This window comes from Pygocentrus nattereri, chromosome 20 (genome assembly GCF_015220715.1).
Source record: "Pygocentrus nattereri isolate fPygNat1 chromosome 20, fPygNat1.pri, whole genome shotgun sequence".
In the NCBI taxonomy this organism is placed as follows: Eukaryota; Metazoa; Chordata; class Actinopteri; order Characiformes; family Serrasalmidae; genus Pygocentrus; species Pygocentrus nattereri.
In genome coordinates this window covers 11,234,301-11,242,514 of record NC_051230.1, presented here as the reverse complement: position 1 = coordinate 11,242,514, position 8,214 = coordinate 11,234,301, and the positions used below count along the sequence as shown (strand labels likewise).

Genomic DNA, 8,214 nt, shown 5'->3' with positions numbered 1-8,214 from the left:
GTGAAATCCATCACACTCCCCTCCCCCTAAGGCCTCTGTGAAACAGGCGCTGGACATAAATATGTCACATGGACAAGACTGTGCCAAAAAAATAGAACCGCACTGCCACATTAAACCCTCAATCATAAGCAAACACTTAAACTATCCACTTCATTTTTGTATGCTTTACACATGCATTCAATTTTGACTCTGGAGCATGTATACATGTTCATAGCTCAAGCAAATTTATCACACTTTATTCATATTATACAGAATATAGGTTTCCCCCCTTATCATACATTTGTTCATCATGCGGTAACATTTGTCTTTCTACCTCCACTTATTCTCACACAAGATATATGTAGCTATTTTGAGCACTGACTTTTGCTAATGTTTCATTTGTGAAAACATTTTGTTATTGCATATATAGAGTGTATCTCTGTTATTTGTATTATTAGACTAGGCAATAGTTAAATAGATAGATCGTGCAGAGTAGATCAAGCAGCACTGTAAATAATGCTGTAGGTGCAATAGAGTTTGGCACTTTTTTGGGTCCTTGTTGCACTTTGCTCTATCCCGCAGTGTTCGACATATAGATCTCTCTCTTCTCTCCACTGCCTTCTCCGAAGTGTGGTTTGGATCACTTTAGACGACAATACTGTGTGGACTCTTAATTTTTTTCCCCTTCTTTTTCTATGTACTTTTTCATAAACTCCAATCTTTCTAATGACAATGGTAACACAATTCTACAAGTATGATGGCGTCTTTTTGGGAAAACCAAGTGTGAAATGTAGCAGAACTTTTTTTTTTTTAATCAAACTTTTGAGCATTGAGACTCAAACCAATGAAAGGAACCCTAACAGACAAAATAAGTGGCGTAGATATAATGATACAGCTATTATTACAGGTTGTTTTGAGTGGCCCTTTCTGTTTCTCATATTTTTCCCTGCTTGAAATTTCCTGTAATGATTTCAGTATCATTATCTGAAGTCGGTAGCATGCCTCCTTCTGCTACCACTAGGGTACTTTTCATTCATTTCAGATGTATTATGATATGTAATCAGTATTGTATTATCTTTGTAAGTAACACTTATATACATATATATATATATGTGTGTATATATATATATATATATATATATATATATATATATATATATATATATATATATATATATAAACATATGGTGACGTTACACCTGTGTATATTTCCCTCGTTCTTTGTTATCAGCTTGTGCTCTCTCTCTCTCTCTCTGGGCTAGCTAAATGGTCACTTGCAAAAACAAGATCATATGCATTGTCAAAATGGTCTTTTTCCGTGGCTTGTAACAGTGCACTGATGAATGATAGTATCGAGTATTAGAACACTGTATCGCACTTTTGTCTCAAAACAATCAGTCTGAGGGCTTTGCTAAGTGATGTGTGAAATTACGAATGTGACCTATGATCCTGTTACATAAGTTAAGGAATTTTTCTAAGCTGAAAATATTAAATGGAGCAAATATTTTTTAGACAGTGTCTGATAGAAATTGTTATAAGTGGATCATTTGTGCATTGTGAGTAGTGATGGCTCTCTGGTTTGCAAAGTTTTACTGTGAACATTAAATCCACAAGTGAAATTCTTGTAATGCTTTAAGCATTTGAGTATAGTATTTAACTGTGGCTCAGTGAAAATGAACTATGGCCTGAACAGTTAAAGATGTTTTCATAATGTATAAGTACTAGTTTATCACGTAACGATAGGAAGTATATTTATTGTGACAATAGCTAGGATACTGGGAAGTCTTTTGAGCAGGGTGCTTCTGGGAGTTGTTGTCTTTGTGTGAAAAGTGCAAATGCAGTGCTCAAGGTCATCTAAGGATGACAGAAGTTTATGTAATAAGGGACAGACCTTGGACAAACATTACCATGTAACCTGCCCGATCCACTGTTTTACACAAATGTTGTGATTTTTTTTTTCTGTAGGGCTTCAAAGATATTTTACTATAGTCAGATTGAGTTCTCATTAGGTTTTCTACCACCAAACGTGCTTTTAAAGGTCATTCCTATTCTGAATTGAAAGAAAAATGAAGATATATGTTGAAAATGTATAAATCTATACTCTTATGTGCCAATAAAATATATCAGACTGAAAAAATAGACCTGTGAATTATGCATAGTTCTTGTAGGATGATGTTGCAGTTCACTGGTTCACTGCTCCCTGAGATTTGATGAGGGACTAGTTTCAGTGTGTGTGAATCAATTCTATATTTAATTCATGCTGTGTTTTTTTTTAAACTACTGGAAGTTTTATGCCAGCGGCCAGTGGAGCAGTACTTTCAGAACGTTAGGTAAACAGGAGAGTAGGATTCACAGCAAACTCAAATGCAAAAGACAGTTGGCAATAATATGCGAGTAGGCTGCTGGAGCTGACCTTTAGCACATGAAGTGGTTTATGCATATTCACTGTCTGAATGTTACAAACTCTGGGCTGAATAAATTGCGAAACCAATTGTGTTTGCAGTATCTGGCTGTTTTATTTAAATTGTGTATTGACCCCTGTGTCCATGTACTTGAAGATGAATATTCGGATCACATTAACCCTAGAATGCATGACCCCAAGAAACCTACACAAATGCATTAAGCGGGCCAAAATTACCCATTTTCTTCAAAGAAAAGGTCCAAACATATTAGCTGTTGTAGTTTTCTAGCTAGCTGATTCAGACTGTACCTATGTTTGAAAATCTGTCATATTTTCAGAGGTAAAAAAATAGTGTATTTCTAGGCAAAAAAACTCACACTATCACATGAGGAGTAGGTCATTGCTTGCAGCAAATTCACAGTTGAATATTGGCTATGATGTCTGACGCAAATTCTGAACTGCAGTTTATATGGGACAAAATGATACAAGATTATAGAAGATGCATATCAAGCAATTAAATATTTGTGGAAAATGACAATAATACGAGTAAAAAAAACAGCAATTTAATCCTGTAGTAAATGACACTTTTACTAGACTAGTAGTCATGTAGAAATATCTTTTGAAATTGACGATGCCATGACCATTTTTGATTAATCCACAAAACTTCAAAGAATTAAATATTCTTATTGACAAAACGTATCAAAAAATATATTACAGAGTCCAAATTCCATAGGAAATGTAACAGGTACATTTGACTCATTTGCAAAGACTTTATAAAGTGACACAAAAATGTTTTAAAAAAAAAAGTTTTTTCTGAATCTGTGATTGAAAAATATGGAAATGGTATTCATGAGCCTCACAAACAAGTTTTTTTGAGGAATATGTTAAATATTAAGGAATTACATTTTTTTTATTGGTAGAAAATTCCAACAATCTTACACCATTCAACCCTCTTTATGCATTCTAGGGTTAAATAGTGCTTTTAGGGTTCGAAAAGATATTACTCATTTCATCAGCAAGTACAAACACACTAAGTTGGGTCTAATCACCATTGAAATGATGAAAACCATCTATTTTTAGACTGCTTTGGGGTAGTTTAGAACAAGAGGTCAAAATGCTATTTGTTTAGCTGTCACAACCCATAAAGTATTGATCTGAGTATTGAGCGCAAAATAACTGACTAAATCTATCTCAATCTTTCATCTATTAATATAGAGGCAAATGACATTCAGTTCTCAAAAAAGGCCACTTTTTTATGTCCAGACAAACTATTTGAAATGCAAACGAGAAACTTGAGAGGCCAATGTGTTTGAAAGTATGATTTGCACTTACTTTGTCTTGCACAGTCATTTGAGTAAACTATATAACTGTGGCCAACTTTGGTCTCTGTCTGTATGATGTGCACCTGCTTTGCACAGTCATACAATGTTTAGCTGTCAGATGTTTGTAATGGCAAACTATCAGATAATCAACATCTTTTGTAAGACAGACAAGGTCACTGTCAGGCAGAACTAAGGAGCCAATGAGTTGCAGCAATGCAAACAGAGGGGTGGAGTTGGAGTGGGCCTATTTGCTTTGAATAGTCCAAACATCCGAGACCTTGGGTCAGAGACTGGACATAACCTGTGACGCCCCTATGCTGCAGACCAGCGAAAGAAACGTGTGCCTGCTCCATCTCTACCTGGATCAAGTTCAATCTCTACGTGCCACTGGCAGGAAACAGTACTGAGGTAGGGCTTGCTTTGTACCAATTTGCTCTTTTTGCAATGGTTACCAAACCTCATCCTGAAGATCTTCCTTTCTGTAGATGTCACCTCCAGACCAAACCTAATCAGGCACTTCTGAGGGCATAATTTAGGTGGATCATTTGGGATTGATTAAGAGGCTGAATTTGGGTTCTTGCTCAAATTTTCTGGCCTGCCTTAAACAGTGGAGCAGTTACATTAGAATATAACTGCTGCACCACTTAAGGTGGAATGTAAAGTTTGAATAAGAACCCACATCAGCTTTGTGGGTATATTAGAGGTGGAACTAAAGTCTGCAGGAAGGTTTTATCTCCTGGAGCAGGGTTAGTGAACACTGCTGTAAAGTAAGTTGGTTGCATCTAACCATAATACCAACAAACTAATCTATTTCTACACTGTAGTCAAGGGGGTACTTTAGAACAAACGGTCACAGCATTATCTGTTTAGTTTGAGCATGTCTGAGGCTGAAACTCTGCAGATGGTTGAAGCTGTGAAGTAAATCAGCATTGTGGAACGACTAGCTCAAGCTGCATTGTGAAATGACCAGCTCTGTAGCAATATGGCAGAGTGACTCACTGTTGAGGTTGTCAAAGTGACACTCGAGTGGACCTGAGCTGTCTCTCAGGCAACGCCTGCACTGACAGCCTCAGGGTGAGAACAAGAAAAACAATGAAAGCAAATATGGAACTTGGCTGATGGTGAGTTTTGCTGGCCTTTCACACCAATTAAAACAGTTTTGGCCACAAACTAGACAGCGGTTTTTGCTGCATAATATATACAATAAGTTGACAAGTTGTCAGGTACACTTAGTAAAAAGGTGCATTTTGTAGGTTTGCAATTACTGACTGTTGCTCATCTGTTGCTGTGCAATGTCATCTAACCAATACAATAATGGAATGGAAGTGCCACATAACTACAGCTAACGAGAAAGAAGGCACAGAAAGAAGACCATATACTGTGGCCCCAAAAATTATTTGGACATGTTTCATACTCCAAAATGTGCTGCGGTCCTTGTATGATGAAACTAAGCACATTTATTTTAAATATACTATATTATCCAATATTTTTTATACAAAGTGGCTGTTTTGATTCAGAACCGTTATCGTTTGAACAATACAATTGTAGGCTTCTACAGGTTTGCTTCCAAATGCCTTAGTTAATTTCTGAGTTTATGATCCCATCAGTGAGTTTGCATGTTCTCCCCATGTCGGCGTGGGTTTCCTATGGATACTCAAGTTTCCTCCCACAGTCCAAAGACATGCAGATACTAATTTGGAGATACTAAATTGCCCCTAGGTGTGAATGTGTGTGTGTGTGTGTGTGTGTGTGTGTGTGTGTGTGTGTGTGTGTGTGTGTATGTGTGTGTGTGTGTGTATATTTGTCTGCCCTGCAGTGGACTGGCGACCAGGCTGTATCCTGCTTTCCCCCGATGACTGCTGGGACAGGCTCCAGCAACCACATGCGACCCAGAAGGATAAGCGGCATAGAAGATGTGTGTGGGGGTGTGTGTGTGTGTGTGTGTGTGTGATCCCATCAGTGAACGCAAGCTAACCAACACTATTGTAAGAGAAACAACTCCAGACACTGACATTCATCTCCAGGCTTTCTCCACAAAGTCTACCATCAGTTAAGTGGTTAGAACATCCAAATACTTTTTGGGACCACTGTATGTCAGTCAAACAATTATTCTGTAGCTTTTTTCCATAGCATCCTTTTCAGACATGATTTGTATTCATTAGCCTCTAGTTCTTCATCAGTAGACCACTGTTGGCTCGATACTTTTTCTACAGTCAGTAATTGTAAATCTACAAAATGTACCTATATTATAGATATTTTTGGTAAAATGGCCAGTGAAGGAGACTACAAGGACCCAGTAAACTGGCTCGGTGTACATCGTGCACAGTGTGGGTGTTGTTTAAAAATATGTCAAACTGTTGATGTATTTTTCTTTTATCATCTCTTGTTATATTTTGGCAGGTATTGCTCTCATAATTGGAAGCTCACCTGCCATCCTGTCCCTGTTTCTCTACAAGTCAGCTTCATCTGTCTACAAAAACCCGCATGCAGTATGTGTGAAGCAGAGAGTGCAGTTCACACTGAAGGTGTCTCCATCATCAAACTACCTCATCCCTCCGAGTCCCTGCCAAAACAATGGCTATGGAAATGCAAACATGTCCGTGGCCTGATCCGTAAGAGTGGACCTCATCTGGACAGGCAGTGCCTCCTGCTGGTGGGCCTGGTGCTGGTGGCTCTGTGCGGCATGGTCCTGCTTCTGTTATGGAACTATCAGTGCTTCATAGTCACGCAAGTGTGCCAGGACCAGGATAACAGCTTCGTCCACTTTGCCACCAAAGAGGAGGGGCCTTCTTCACATGAACAAGCTTGAGGGAAGGCCAGCTGTTCATGAAAAGAGTCATTTCAAACAGGGTCAGACAGAGAGAGGCAGAGAGAGACAAAGAGAGAGAGCTTTTCATCAAACAATCAAGGCAACTGAGGGGTCTGTGTGAGATCCTATTCACTACTTAATTTAAATGACCCACTGACCCGAATGACGTTGACTGATAATGCATGGGCATATGTTATATATGTGAACTACATTTCAAATACAATGTGTTATATTTTTAAATACATTCCAAGCACAACAATACATTAAAAAAAAAGTTTTTTTGTCATTTTCATGTATTGCAAAATATATTTGATCAATACATAATGCATATATTTTGCCATATTTGTAGCTACTGAAAAAAAATCTAATTTGGACAAATTTGCTTTTACTCCAAGTGTAGCTGATGAACCAAGACATGTTTTGTGATTGAAATTGGCATTTGTTTAATTTTACACCATAATAGAGGACTTTGTATAGATATTTTTGGGTTACGCAGACTTCTATTATAGTAGCTTCATGGCTTTAATGTAAAGCTAAAGAAGCGAACATCTGATAATCATGTCTTGGTAAATTGTCTGTATTTGCAGTAAGGGGAAAAGTGTGCAAATTGATTTTTTAATGCACCATTTCTTTCACCAACAGAAGAAGGTGTATCTTCTCAAATGTCTATCTCAGGTAATTTTACCCTCTTTTTCTGCAATGAGTGAATAGAAAGAAATGCCAAAACTGTGACAATAATTTATACCACATCCTGCCTGACTGAGACGCAGGAAACGGAAAATTTCAAATGGTCAAAAAAAAAGTGTGTTGCCTCAGACACTAGCATGCATGCAGTTAACGACAGTACTGACTAAACTGGTGTGAACAAATAAGTGACTGAGGAATGATTAGAGAATATGTTGAGATGTGGCTTATTTTTTAAGAACTTAGCCTGAAGTATATTAAACTTCAAAAGAAGCCTTTTATAAATGGCAGCAAGCAAAAAAGAATATAATGTAAACCCATTGAGTAGCAGGCTATGAAGTGAGCTTACAATCCATTTGCTTTATTGTTATTGTCTCTATTATATCACTCAATAATCAAATCATTTCATTCTCAAGTTTTAGATTCCACAGGTGGTGTTCACAGGCTTGTAGCACTTCCAAATGTTCCCATTCTTTCTTTCTTGTGGTTATCTGTTCCCACTCTATTATGAACACCAACATAAAGGAAAGAATACCAAACCCAGCCTGTAATCCCAGCCTTTGATACTTGAAAATGGTTCTATTCGATGGAAGCTCATTCTGCCTCATGCTGCCTGCCTGCAGTTTCTTGCAGAATTTTGGTTTAGTATCTGGAAATAATCACCAATTTTCCTCAAAATATTGACTTAGTATCTCAAGTGTCTTATTTTCTCAAAATATTAAATTAGTATTACTATCAAACTCATTTTATGACTGAGAATGACTCAAAATACTTCATATGTCAAACTGACTTAGTATCTTAAAGCAATGACTTAGTATATCGAAATAATAACCTGACATACCATGCAAAAATATAAAATTATTTAATTCAATGAATCAATTGTCAACATTAGAAAAAAGAGCATGCATGTAAAATAAGTACGTCCACTTCTGTACACAAATTATTGGTATTGTTATTTTCTCATTTATATATGATTATATTGACATTCTGCTGACCTTCTGTTAACCGCAAATCGAGCA

General features: G+C 37.1%; 1 long non-coding RNA gene across 1 annotated transcript; it reads left to right on the top strand.

Moving 5' to 3' along the window:
• Positions 1–3,753: 3,753 nt before the first annotated feature.
• Positions 3,754–6,797, top strand: LOC108423709. Its single transcript, XR_001857577.2, has 2 exons — positions 3,754–4,110; positions 6,103–6,797. It is a non-coding gene; the product is annotated as an uncharacterized LOC108423709 (long non-coding RNA).
• Positions 6,798–8,214: the final 1,417 nt, after the last annotated feature.